We start from the raw sequence: 14,926 nt of genomic DNA, 5'->3' as shown, positions 1-14,926 counted from the left end.
CCCACCATTTCAGTGGCCAAATGTGTACGGGTTGAGAGCGTCAACTAGCTCGTTCCAGAAACCTGGCTGAACCACTCATTAACTGGGGATCAGCAGCAAGTTGCTTTGCCTGTTTCATTGTCTGTTATATGGGTATGATGGTGGTAACCACAACAAAGGGCTGTTGAAGTTTAATAATTAAATGAATTCACAGATTGGCACAGTGTTTATGGTGGTGTCTGGCACGAAATAAGTGCTTGTGAGTCTGTTCTGTTTTGTAACTGTTGTTTTTAGAGATACAAGCCCTGCTGGGGCTCCAACCTGTGACAGTTTAGGAAAACAGCTATTAGCATTTATTCTTAGAGCCCTTTCCCACCGTATACCTGTATGTGTGTTCCAGGCCCAACTTGAGAAATTCAGCACCTCTATCCAGAAAGGTTTTCATTACAAAGGCATCTTCACTTCGTGCGACTATATGACAGGGGTCCAGGATAGTAACTGAACCAGGAATGGCTTCTCTCCTGTGGCCGCAGGTACTGTGCTATCCAGGGACTTTTCCTTTGCTGTTTCAAATGCCCTATGATGGAACCTTTAGTGGTCAGTTACTCAGTCATGTCTGACTCTTTGCGACCCCATGGACTGTAGCCGGCCAGTCTCCTCTGTCCATGGGATTTTCCAGGCAAGAGTACTGGAGTGGGTTGCCATTTCCTCCTCCAGGGAATCTTCCCAACGCAGGGATCAAACCCATGTCTCTTATGTCTCCTGCACTGGCAGGCAGATTCTTTACCACTACTGCCACCTAGGAAGCCCTATGAGGGGGGCCTTTCACACACTGTATACTCAAATTCTCCTGCAGTTAAGCATCTGCTTCACATTGCTCCAGCCCAGCTCCCTTTTGTAATTACACATATAAATAAATACTGAAACCAAACAGAAACAGCTAGATAGCAACAGCAATCCAAAAGGAAAAACTAATATCTTTTAAAATGTATAAATTTGTTGCAGTCAATTCATATTCATTGTTATGTTACACTAGTCACTTTAAAAGGTCTTTGTATCCTAACTAAGATTTATGAGACCTTAATATGTGCTAGAAGGTGTGCTAAGGCTTTATAAGCATCATTGCTTTTCATCTTCATTTTTTACGTAGGTAGTTACATTCCCCATTTTACAAGTGAGAATACTGAACCTAAAGAAGTTTAGATGTAATAAGAGCCCACGGAGCTAGAAAAGCTTATTAACCAACATCTGTACAGTTTCTCCTGGGAGCTGAAAAGCATTTTAAATACCATGGAAACATTACAGAGAATTCCCTGCCTCCACAGCCCACTGCCTCTACTGCACTCCTCAGTCCTCCTGTGTTTCCCCAGCAATTGTCTGAACTGCCTAATATCATGGTATTTGCAGTCCTCCTCCTGTCCCGCCTGGATTCATGCTCTACTCATCTACTATCCCAACAGCGTCTTCCAAGATCTTCTAAATTCCACAGCTGCCGGGGTCCAGACCTGGTGGATCCAGGGTGATTCAAAGGTGGGGACGGGGTCGGCGTCTTTGGAAAAATGCATATTTAATCACAGATATAGAGAGATTAGAAATGGATAGTGTAGTAGGAAGATCAGTGGAGAAAAAGAGGCTGAATAACTTGGATTACGTGGAATAGCATCCATGCTCCAGATGGGAATTCAGCCAGAAAAACGGGAGCAAGAAAGAAGCGACATGGGGGAATCAGTCTTTCCGGAAACTGATCCGATGTCTTTATGCTTGGGTTTGCTTTTATATACCTTTTGTTACACATAGGGATGAATACAGAGTCACACGGGAGTCAGCAGTCCTGACCTTTATCAAAATCAGGTGCTTCACATAAATGTATAAAAAAGGTACATCATCTTGTGGCCATGAGTGAGACCTGCTGACATTTTATGATCCTTTCTTTCTGATAACCAAAAAACTTATTTTTTCCAAGGGTGTTTTTTCTTAAACCAGGCACCACCCTCCAAATAAAGTTACATTCCTATAGGGTGAGGGTGTAGTGAGTTACAATCAAGAAAGGAATTTATTTAACCCAAGGTTAACATGATTCATCTTAAAGGTTAATACTTATTTCTCCTATATGCTTAAAGGTTAATACTTAATTCTTCCTATATGCTAGTCATATTCATTATAAGGGTAGGGAACATGGAGATTTAGCAGTAAACATCAGCCCAACAAATGAAAATCCTTTCACCAATGCTCCCCTTAAGATCTATTTAGTCTTAAGATATGATAAAGTTACATTTTTACATAGCAAGGACACAGTGATTTATAACAAAGTACAGTGGTCTATTACAAAAGAGAAAATTCATTAACTCAAAAAGTCTAGTATTGCTAACATCAAACTACTATATTTCCTTTGCTATATTCCAAATACATTGATTAATATATTCCCAGGTGCCTAAGGATATGGAGGCCTGATGGCAATCATTGACTCAATAAGAAGAAAAAGCCCTATGCTAATTAAGACTCTCAAAATACTCCAAAACTCTCTGTGTTGTTTATGGTTAAGAGGTAGTAAACAATCATGTGCATAGTGGCAGGAATATGGATAATCCTGTCACACAAGCTAGTCTGTCAGCAGAGAGGTTTGACCTGAGACATCCTTGTCCACCCAGAGCAGGGAATTAGCAGCAATTATTGACACAACAAATGAAAAACCCTTCACCAATATAATTCCTAACCAACCCATTATACTAATAATTTCTAACTCCCCAAAAGAATTTGCCTTTAGTAAGTCTAAAACATCTCGTGCCTCTCAGATTGGGAGGCTGTAAACAATCACATGTGGCCGGACGACCTATACAGGCGGGCTAGATAACCTTCAGAGGAGTCCGTAAGCTGAAACACTCTTGTCACGCCCAGGAATTTTTATTGCCTTGGAGCTGCGCGTTTACTCCTTCTCCGAGAGAAACGGTTATGGGGGAGAGCCCCCGTAAAGTCAGAGGTGTAGGTGAGAGCATAAAACAGACTCTGGTTTTGGGGTTAGATGCTCGGGAACGGGGTTTCCTGAGGCTTGATCACGCCTTTGCGTATGCCAAGCCTCCTTCCTCATGACCTTTGCCATGGGCAGAGTTCCTCACTCTGGCTCCTGGCACACGGCCCCCAAAGACAAGTGTGAATAATTTGCACAGGAGACCTACCTGTAGGTAGACTTTGTCTTTAGAAACTGATGTGGTTTTATAGCCCCCAGAAAATTGTACTTACAGGTGCTTCCACTTCATGCAATTAAATGGATCTTCTGAAAATTATGTCCTCTCTGTAGACAAAGGTATTTTCTGCTGGGATAATCTCATCTCACCTCAAACCACGTTTCCTCAAACACACCCCACCTGGGTGGACACACATCCACACCTGCCATAACTGCTTGTCAAAGGGGAAGCCAAGTCAGGCCTGAGTCTGGCACTGACTTCTCCGAGCGCTCATCTAAGAAAAGCTGTCAGGAAGCTAGCATTCCTGAAGACCCACTGTGTGCCGTGTTCTTCACAATCATGATCTTAGCCTGCCAGCAACTCTCCAAGGTAGTTAGCTCTTACCCTCTTTGTACACGTAAGGGAGCTAAGGCTCAGGGCTTTGGGTGACTTGCCTCTGGTCATGCAGCTGGTAAGCAGTAGGAATTGGATTTGAACCCAGATATATTTGACTCAAAAACCTCTATGCTGTGGTAGATATATTTCCTCACCTTCTTCACATCAGTCTTTCCCCTTCTTCCCTTCATCCCTCCACCCCCACTGCTGCTGCTGCTGCTAAGTCACTTCAGTTGTGTCCGACTCTGTGCAACCTCAGAGCCGGCTGCCCACCAGGCTCCGCCATCCCTGGGATTCTCCAGGCAAGAACACTGGAGTGGGTTCCACCGCCACTAGTGAGTTTTAATGTTGGAACCTGGGGATTGAGGTTCCAGATATGAGGAGTCAAGCCCATTCAGTCCCTCGTTCATCCCACTGTGGGTTTGGGAGGCCATGTGATTATTTTTCAGATGACGCCTGTGTTCTCTGCACAGGCACAGATTGAAAAGAATTCATAAGAGGGTTTTCAGAGCGTGTGCTTGTGATGTGTTTGGTTGTATGCACAGCATGCAGAATTTATGAGCATTTAAGAAATCAGCCCCCACTGCAAAGCACCTTCAGTACTTCCCAGATGCCAGTTCCCCGTGATGCCAAGATGCCTCTACCAAATCAGAGGACGTTTAGAACAAACATTCTGTGGAATATCTGCAGAATAATGCGATAGGAGGAGGAGCAGCCCAGCCTGTGCCGCTGAACGCAGAGTCTAGCTTGCCTGCTGTGCCCTCTCGTCCTCTCCTTTTCCGAGTCTGGCTACTGAGATCTTTCTCGTGTGTGCTCAGGGATCCTGGAGGCCCGTGTGTCAGTGGTGCCATTTGTACAAAACTCGGAATATCCAAGACACCCAGAGCCTCCCAATTTTAAGACTCAGAGACTTGAGTATAAATCCTCCTAGGTTCAATGGGATTTCCCTGGTGGTCCAGTGGTTAAAACTCTGGGTTTCCAATGCACAGGGGGTGGGTTCAATCCTTGAAAGGGAACTAAGATCCTACATGCCACACAGCCAAAAATAAGTAACCAAATTCTAGTAAGTTCAATGAGACAAAATGGTTCAATGTAGTCTTATGACTGCACCATCCTTTGTATTGGGTTTGGCCTGAATGGAACCTGCCTTGGAACCCAGGACAGTTTCTGAAAATAAACAGAGCTTAGGGAAGGTCTAAATCTTTGAGGGGTATAACTACAAAGAGCCTCTAAAGGTTTGTGGCAGGGTGAAAAGACCTCTTTTACATCAATCCTACTCTCTCACCACCCCATTCAACCCACCAGGAGAAAAACCTAGGGATTACAGAACACTTATCTGGCGCTGAGACCACACATTGTCAGTTAATTCCAGAAATCTCCAGAGTGCAACACGGAATGAGAAGGGATGGAATCCTAAGAATAGAGTTACAATAGACAAGAAATGAAGGCAGCATTTTGTTTATGTGAGGAATAGTCATCTGTTTGTGTAAAACTGAAGGAAATGAATTCTCACCATGGTGAAGCATATTTGTTCTTAAACGGCCTTAGAAGGAAACAAGCAACAATGCAGGCTGAAGCCCTTCCTTCACTAACATTCTGTATTAGAGAAACAGAACCATCAGGGTGTGTGTGTACAGAGAGACTAAGAAATTAGCTCATGCAGGGACTTCCCCAGTGGCCCAGTGTATAACAATGTGCCTGCCAATCCAGGGGACACAGGTTCAGTCCCTGGTCTGGGAACATTTTGCATGCTGCAGAGCAACTAAGCCTGTGCACCACCGTTTCAGAAGTCCGTCCTCACACCTGGAGCCCGTGCTCCACAAGAGAAGCCACAGCAGTGAGAGCCCCCTCACCGCAACAAATAGTAGCCCCTGTTAGCCACAGCTAGCAACAGAGGGCAGTGCAGCCAAGAGTAAATAAAACTACACCTTGAAAAAGTTTTAAAGAAACTCATGCGTGTGTGTGTGTGAAAGTTGCTCAGTCATGTGTGATTCTTTGCAGCCCCATGGACTGTACAGTCTGTGGAATTCTCCAGGCCAGAATACTGGAGTGGGTAGCTGTTCCCTTCTCCAGGGGTCTTCCCAACCCAGGGATTGAACCCAGATGTCCCACACTGCAGGCAGATTCTTTACCAGCTGAGCTACCAGGGAAGCCAATGGAATATTACACAGCCACTGAAAGGAATGAAATAAGGTCATTTGTAGATGTGTGGATGAACCTAGGGTCAGTCATACAGAGTGAAGTAAGTCAGAAAGAGAAAAACAAATATTGCATATTATTGCTTTTATGTGGAATCTAAAAACATGGTACAGATTACCTTATTTTCAAGGCAGGAATAGAGATGCAGACGTAGAGAACAGACACTTGGACACGGGGCGCGGGTGGCTGAGATGAATTGAGAGATTAGGATTGACATATATATACACTACCATGTGTAAAATAAATAGCTAGTGGGAGCTTGCTATTAATATAAAGCACAGGAAGCTCAGCTCAGTGCTCTGTGATGCCCTAAAGGGGTGGGATGTGGGTGGTGGGGAGGGATGTATGTATACATATGGCTGATTCACGTCATTGTTCAGCAGGAACTAACACAACATTAACATTGTAAAGCAATTACATTCCAATAATAAAAAAGAAAGAAATTGGTTCGTGCAATTGTGGAGGCTTGGAAAGTCCAGAATCTGCAGGGCGGGCCCGCAGGCTGGAGACCCAGGGAAGAGCTGCAGTCTGAGTCCAGACGCGGTCAGCTGACAGGAATCCCTCTCCCCAGGAGCTCAGCCTTCTCGTCAGCTCAGCATTGCTACTGCCATCCCTCTGCCCTACCACATGGTTCAGCGGACGAGAACACGTTCCCGTCTCTGACAGAGCCAAAGGACCTGGTAGAAGCAAAAGTCCTTACTGACCGCGAGCAGACGTCTGAGGCTAGAGCGCTGGGGGTGGGTCGTCAGGGGACGAGGCACGTGGCTCTAAGGGGGACGCAGCCCCCCATAAACCTAGCAGTGAGGGCTCCTGCATGAGTGGCATCTGGACAAAGAGCGCACCACCCAGTACACGCTACGCTTCACATGTACGGGATCACACTCTGTGTGTGGCTCTATAACCAGTCAAAGCTCATCTACATCAGCTGACAACTAACCAAAGCCTCAGACATGTGAGTGAGCCCAGCTACCGTCAGCACAGCCACCCCAGAGGCAGGGCAACAAACGCTCAGTGTGATAGAGGCCACCGCGGTTCTGTGACTGTGATGCTCGTGGTGCTGCATTTTCTGGCAACAGATAGCTGTTAGACCTACTTTTCAAGTCAAGGGATGGGCTGCAGATCGAACACTGACAGGGAAAGGTAGGTTCTATAATCCAGTGAGGGCAGAGTGGAGTTTGTATTAAACCAGGAACCACACGCCCATCTAACGTGGACAGCTGGACTCAGTCCCCACCAGTCACCCCAGCTGGAAATGTTGATTTGGTGCAGCTACATTAACTTTTTAAGAAAGAAGGAGATTAGGGTTTCTATGAAATATATTATTTTATATGTTACCAATACATTGTATTTTCCTCCAAAAAGTTGGGGAATAATAACAGAAATGCAAATTATACTGAGATACAGTTTCTCACTTCTCCAAAAGATGAGCAAAACTCAAAAAGTTCAACAGTACACTCTGTTGATGAGGCTTTGGAAGAACCAGTACCTTACATATTGCTAGAAGGAATACAGGGGTTTCCCAGGTGATTCAGTGGGTAAGGAATCTGCCTGCAATGCAGGAGACACCAGTTTGATTCCTGGGTCAGGAAGATCCCCTGGAGGAGGGCATGGCAGCCCATGCCAGTGTTTTTGCCTGGAGAATCCCAGAGACTCAACCTGGTGGACTACGGTCCCTAGGGTGGCAAAGAGTCGGAGACAAAGTGACTGAACACACAGGCTGCACACAGAAGGAATGCAAATAGAATAACCTGTACGGAAGAGAATTTGAAGATATTTGCTAAGTTGCTAAGTCACTTCAGTCGTGTCCGACTCTGTGCGACCCCATAGATGGCAGCCCACCAGGCTCCCCAGTCCCTGGGATTCTCCAGGCAAGAACACTGGAATGGGTTGCCATTTCCTTCTCCAATGCACGAAAGTGAAAAGTCAGTGAAGTCGCTCAGTCGTGTCTGACCCTCAGCGACCCCATGGACTGTAGCCTACCAGGCTTCTCCATCCATGGGATTTTCCAGGCAAAGAGTACTGGAGTGGGGTGCCATTGCCTTCTCCTGAAGATATTTAGCAAAATTATATATTCTTTTACCCTTTGATTCAGTAATCATACTTCTTGTAATCTATTTCAAATATATACTGGCAAATATAAAAGAGATATATGGAGCTTCCCTGGTGGCTCAGAGGTAAAGCATCTGCCTACCAATGCAGGTGACATGGGTTTGATCCCTAGTCCAGGAGGATCCCACATGCCAAGGGACATCTAAGCCTGTGTATCACAGCTACTGAACCAGTGCTCTAGAGCCGTGAGCTGCAATTACTGAAGCCCACGGTCCCTAGAGCCCATGCTCTGCAACAGGAGAAACCACTGCAATGAGAAGTCTGGACACCATAACTAAAGAGTAGCCTCTGCTCACTGCAACTAGAGAAAGCCCACGCGCAGCAACAAAGACCCAGCACAGCCGTAAATAAATGAATCTTTAAAAATCACATTGCAGTCATAAATAGATAAATCTTTCTTTAAAAAGAGAGAGGTGTATAAGGACACTCTATAATAGCTAAGAGAGAAAACAACTAAAATGCCACAATCTGGGACTGGTTGAATAAATTATGCATATCCTTATGACAGAGTAGTATATAACTATATTGTAATTATGAGTATCTCCATCTACTATGGAGTAATTTCCAAGATACATTGTTAAAGTGGTTTTTCTTAAGTGCAGAAAAATGTGTATACTACTATTTCTAGAATAAAGGATATAAAGATATACAGATATAATTCTATTTTTTTCGTGGACAAATAAACCACAAATAGGTTTTAAGGATTCTCTATAGGATAAAATTCTTTTACATCTATTAAGACAACATTAAATTTTAAAATATTAATCCCAAAATATAAAAAAATAAATAAATGAACCTAACTGTGTATCCATTTTGGTAGCAAAACTACACAAAGAGAAGCTATAAGAATTTGTGCTCCCCCAGTGGGATGCACTCCCCCAGTGGGAAAGGACTGTAGATGGTACTGATGAGCCTATTTGCAGGCCAGCAGTGGAGACACAGACAGAGAACAGAATGTGGACATGGTGCGGGAAGGAGAGGGACGAGTTGAGAGAGCAGCATGGAAACATATACATGACCATATGTAAAACGGAGCCCGTGGGAATTTGGGGTACGATGCAGGGAGCTCACATCAGGCGCTCTGTGACAACCTAGAAGGATGGGATGGAGTGGGAGGTGGGAGGAAGGTTCAAGAAAGAGGGGACATGTGTACACCTGTGGCTGATTCATGTTCATGTACGGCAGAGACCAACACAATATTGTAAAGCAGTTATCCTCCAATTTTAAAAAACAGCAACAGAGTAACTGATTTCAGTAATGATATTACTCTGGTTCTGCTATTTTAGACCTGTCATATGGGTAATGCAATGTCAGATAAAACTACTGAAAAATTACATGATATTTTATCATTCATGTTTCTGAGAACAAAGATTCTGGGTGTGGGAAGAGGAAATACAAGTATTAGAAGAACTGAGTAAAAATCATATAATCCAGAACCTTAAAAGGAAGCATAGGTTCAAATCATGATGTATTTCATGACTGATTAGACAACTAGCTAGATAGGTAGAGAGATACACAGACAGACAGGTACTTCCTGTGTTTCCCAGTTCTGTCCACTGGAAACTGACAGTGCTGACAGCAGTGAGCACCCGGAGCAGGGTCTCTACAGACCGTTTCTCATGAAAAGGAACCAGTGCTGCCTGGACAAACAGAACTCCCAGTGGCCAAAGACAGGACAGTCTGAGCATGGGTAATAATATTGAGGATAAATAATAAAATGAATCATGATAATCTTTGCAAATGAATTCAAACATGCCAGCTATGATTAAATCCACAGATTCATAATGATGCTTTAATAAGACAGTTGGGAAAATGTGAATTTTGATGGCTAGTCCATAATGTTAAGGAATCTAGGAGCAAAAATGGTAATTGAAGCTATGTTTTTAAAATAATTCTTATATTTAAGAGATGCATGCAGCCAATCCTTAATATTCACAGGTTCTCTATTTGTGGATCTCTGTACTCACAAAATTGACTAGTAACCCCAAAATCAATACCCTCAGTGTTTTTGTGGTCATTCACAGACGTGTGAAGAATGGCAAAAGCCTTGAGTCACCCACCCTGCATATTCCTACATGAGGCTGATCAAGGGGACTCTGCCTTCTTGATTCATCCTTCAGGCTATACACAAATGCCCTTTCTGTAGTCTATTTAATGTCACTCTGTTCACACTTTTGTACCACTTTTTGTTAGTAATTTCACCACTTAGGATGGCTCCGGAGTTATGTCCTGAAATGCAATCCAGTGTTCTTAAAAGGAAGAAGGCTGTGATGCGCCTTATGGAGAAAATACATCTGTTAGATAAACTTCATTCAGGCATGAGTTATGATACTGTTGGCCATGAGTTCAGTGCTAATGAATCAATGATGTATATTAAATAACTTGTCTTTAAAATAAAACACACATAAAATAAGGTCATGTTTTTATTAGCTGACGAAACTATAGCCAGAGTCTCACAGAAACCTACTCCTATATTTCCCCTGAGAGAAAGGGTTCTTCTATATTTGCTAATTCAGTGTTCACAGTGACTTTATGGAACTTAACTACCACAGATCACTTCATGGCAAATAAATGGGCAAAAAATGCAAACAGTGACAGACTTTATTTTCTTGGGCTCCAGAATCATTGCAGATAGTAACTGCAGCCATGAAATTAAAAGATACTTGCTCCTTGGAAGAAAAACTATGACAAACCTATACAGTGTATTAAAAAGCAGAGACATCACTTTGCCGACAAGGTCCATATAGTCAAAGCTATGGCTTTTCCAGTAGTCATGTATGGATGTGAGAGCTGGACTATATAGAAAGCTGAGCACCAAAGAATTGATGTTTTTGAACTGTGGTGTTGGAGCAAATTCTTGAGAGTCCCTTGGACAGCAGGGATATCCAACCAGTCCATCCTAAATGAAATCAGTCCTGAACATTCATCGGGAGGACTGATGCTGAAGCTGAAACTGCAATATTTTGACCACCTGATGGGAAGAACTGACTCATTTGAAAAGACCCTGATGCTGGGAAAGATTGAAGGCAGGAGGAGAAGGGGACGACAGGATGAGATGGTTGGATGGCATCACTAACTCAATGGACATTAGTTTGTGTAAACTCCGGGAGTTGGTGATGGACAGGGAGGCCTGGTGTGCTGCAGTCCATGGCGTCACAAAGAGACACGACTGAGCAACTGAACTGAACTGATATTCTCCCAATAAGATGGACCAATGAGCATATTTAACCTAAGCTATGGACCTTCCCTGGTGGCTCAGATGGTAAAGCATCTGCCTGCAATGCGGGAGACCCGGGTTCGATCCCTGAGTTGGGAAGATCCACTGGAGAAGGAAATGGCAACCCACTCCAGTACTCTTGCCTGGAGAATCCCACAGACGAAGGAGCATGGTAGGCTACAGTCCATGGGGTTGCAAAGAGTCGGACACGACTGAGCAACTTTACTTCACTTCTTCACTTCACTTCATGGACCTCCAGTTGTCTGTATACCAGCAATGGCCTTGCTAGACAGACCCATCCATGGGCTCTTTGCTGAGAGCCAGGCCTTAACCTTCAAATATGTGGCCTCATTTACCCATGTGAAGTACCTCCAAGGGGAAATATAAGTTTATCTTGATTCTTCACCCACTAAATTTTGCCCAAGAAATTAAAAGGAACTACTAATGATACAGATGGGTTTCCCAGGAGGCTTGGTGATAAAGAACCCACCTGCACCACAGGAGACTCAAGAGACTCGGGTTAGATCTCTGGATTGGGAAGACTCCCAGAGGAGGAAATGGCAACCCACTCCAGTATTCTTGCCTGGAGAATTCCATGGACAGAGGAGCCTGGTGGGCTACAGTCCTTGGGGCTGCAAAGAGTTGAACACAGCACAGCACAGCAGTGATATAATTATCTTATCATTATAAAAATCTCTTTGAAGCTAAAAAAATTCTTTTAAAATAGGCATTTGCTATTAATATACCACTTGGGGGCCCTCCTGCATTGAATGGTATCGAGTCTAAAAAACAGCCTTTTCAATTTGGGTCGGCTGGTGTTCCCTGAAGGTCTCTGCCAGCTTGTTTGTCAATGTCTCCATAACGTACCTGGGTTTCAAAGTGGGTAGAAAGTCAAATGAGGAGGGCATTAACTAGACGGAGAGAAGATGCAGTGTAGGCTTTGTGCTTTTCTGGTTGGGACGGAAACCCAGAAGGAAGACAGTTGTGCTGTCTTCCACAGCACAGCTTCTCCTGATGAGGAGCACCACAGAGAAGGTGCTGTGAATGGGGCTCACACGATGCCTCAGGAGCTCTGAACACCACATCCAGAAATGACAGTGCCTAAAGGCCACTTGCTATGTGTGTCTTTCGTTAAGATTGTAAAATGTACTCCTTGAAACCCCTGAAAAGCCCTCCCTAGTGTGTCATCAGCTAGAACTACAGCACACCGCCATGCCCTGGCTGGTAAAAAGAGGGGTATAGGCCCAGCATGATCAACTTGGACCAAGCAGCATTTCCCCTCTGGGGATGCCCCTGCTACACGTGGCCAGTGGAAGGAGGGAAATGCTGAGCAAAATCCAGGAGGAACAAATGGATTGGCTGTTTTGTGGGCAAACAACAGCAGCTGCCACGTACGTTTACATTGCTCTTCACAGGGTTGTCTTATAATCTGTTGAGTTCTGATGGTGATCATTGAGGATGTAATTTTTTACATCTCACTATACTCTATCACTCTCCCAATATATCACAAATTTTGATTATAAAAATGCAATGTGTACTTATCATGACTAAATACCTGGTAAGTCATGGTGTGTTTTATGATTACCTTTTCTTTCTTTCTTAAATTTTTGGCTTTTCCTGTACTTCATAGTTGCCTGGATTTTTTTTTTTCTTTTGAAATTTGCTTTGTTTTGTATTGCCCCTTATTTTTTTTCCAAATTTTCCTACAGATTTGAGAAACAATAATTTTCTGAACACTCAAACACTTCCAAGTAATCTCAAGTAATCTATCAGTCCCATTTGTTTTTGTTTTTTCTTTCAGATCTCTCTCCCGCCATGCTTCATCCTTCTGTTCCAATCTGGACTGATTGCTGTTGCCTTCCTGGGGCTTCCTTTTCTCCTTCTCCTGTGCTGGATTTCCAATTTCCTAGATCATCTGTAGCTTTTTTCTACATTGCTTCCTTATTTTTCTGAAGCACATCTTTTAACATGATAGTTAAACTATTTGGTCCTTGGATGTCTGAAAACATGTTTATATTACTTTTTTTATATTTCCAACTTATAGAATAGTTCTAAGAATAGTTACATGAAACTTGTGTTACCTTTCATGCACATTCACCTGTTACTAGCATTTTGTTCCATACTCTTGAATATCTGCTTTTTCTTTTTCTGTCTCCTCTTTCTCTCTCATGGATGGATGGAGGGAGATGATCATTTTCTCTGAAATATTTAAGAGTAATGTTCATACAGTGTGGAGATTCCTTAAAAACTGGAAATAGAACTGCCATATGACCCAGAAATCCCACTGCTGCGCATATACACCAAGGAAACCAGAATTGAAAGAGACACATGTACCCGAGTGTTCATCGCAGCACTGTTTACAATAGCTGGGACATGGAAGCAACCTACATGTCCATCGGCAGACAAATGGATAAGAAAGCTGTGGTACATATACACAATGGAATATTACTCAGCTATTAAAAAGAACACATTTGAATCAGTTCTAATGAGGTGGATGAAACTGGAGCCTGTTATACAGAGTGAAGTAATTCAGAAGGAAAAAGACCAATACAGTATATTAATGCATATATATGGAATTTAGAAAGATAGTAACGATGACCCTATATGTGAGACAGCAAAAGAGACACAGATATAAATAACAAACTTTTGCCTTCTGGGAGAAGGCAAGGGTGGGATGATTTGAGAGAATAACATTGAGACATGTATATTACCACATGTGAAATTGATCACCAGTCCAAGTTTGATGCATGAAACTGGGCACTCAAAGCCAGTGCACTGGGGCAACCCAAAGGGATGGGATGGGGAGGGAGGTGGGAGGGGGTTCAGGATGGGGGACACATGTACACCCATGGCTGATTCATGTCAGTGTATGGCAAAAACCACTACAATGTTGTAAAGTAATTAGCCTCCAATTAAATAATTTTAAAAAGTAATGTTCATACATCATGGCCCTTTATCCATAAATATTTGTGTGTATATTTCCTTAGAATATTCTTACATAATAACAATACTGTTAGCCTTTAGTAAATTTAATATTGATCCAATTTGTGTCTAATCTATTGTCTATATTTTAATGTTGCAATAATCTCCTTTATAGCAGTTTATTTTTCCTTCAATAGACCATCCACTCAGGTACTGCATTTAGCTTCATATCTCTACAGTCACACTTAACCTGGAATACCTTCTCAGCCTTTGTCTTTTATGACACATTTTTAAAAGAACACGGAATCACCTTTTTGAATAGAAATACAGCACACTGGGCTTGCCTGGTGATTCCCCGTGATTAGATTCGAGATGATCATCCCTTACTAGGATACCCACAAGCGATGTGCTTTTCTCAGGCCATCACGTATGAAGGACACAGTCTCCAAATGCCCCTCTTTGGTGGTGTTAATTTTGTTAATACAGTCAAGGTGCTGTACAATTTGTAGATACTTTGTGATTTCTCTTGCAACTAATAAGCTTCCATGGGGAAACACTGAAGACTATACAAATATTCTGATCCTCATTAAATTTCCCCCTAGACTGAGCACCCATTGATTCTTACCTGAACCAACCTTGATTATAATGGTCAGAAAGTGATTTAGTTTCAGTACTCTCAGTACATTTATAGTTAGCACTTAGCATTCTACTTGCATTAATTTACTTTTGATGGACAGTTTGGCTAGGGATGGAATTCCAGGTTGCAAATAATTTTCTTCAGAACTTTTCAGGTGCCGCCCACTCTCTGGGAGCACCCCATGATGCCGCTGAGCCGTCTCGTGCCACTCCGACCCCACTGCCTTGATGCATGTGACCTGTTCCCCACTCCCACACACCCGCAGAAGCGCTTAGGTCCTTTTATCTTTGGTGTTCTGACAGTGCA

At 43.1% G+C, this 14,926-nt stretch overlaps 1 long non-coding RNA gene across 3 annotated transcripts in view; it reads left to right on the top strand.

The window, feature by feature from the left end:
- LOC105603384 (uncharacterized) overlaps nucleotides 1-14,926 on the top strand; it is a 29,063-nt gene that overhangs the window by 487 nt on the left and 13,650 nt on the right. The window contains exons 3-4 of one of the 3 annotated variants that reach the window (XR_001022472.5): nucleotides 380-512; nucleotides 1,387-6,178. This is a non-coding gene — a long non-coding RNA (uncharacterized LOC105603384). Of the gene's footprint in view, nucleotides 1-379; nucleotides 6,179-14,926 lie in introns of those variants that run through there. The other 2 variants (XR_003586043.3, XR_009597345.1) reach the window with 2 other exon arrangements.

The sequence above is a fragment of the Ovis aries genome, chromosome 19 (genome assembly GCF_016772045.2).
Source record: "Ovis aries strain OAR_USU_Benz2616 breed Rambouillet chromosome 19, ARS-UI_Ramb_v3.0, whole genome shotgun sequence".
Classification (NCBI taxonomy): domain Eukaryota; kingdom Metazoa; phylum Chordata; class Mammalia; order Artiodactyla; family Bovidae; genus Ovis; species Ovis aries.
The sequence above is the reverse complement of the archived record's forward strand: the minus strand, read 5'-3'. Positions and strand labels throughout refer to the sequence as shown.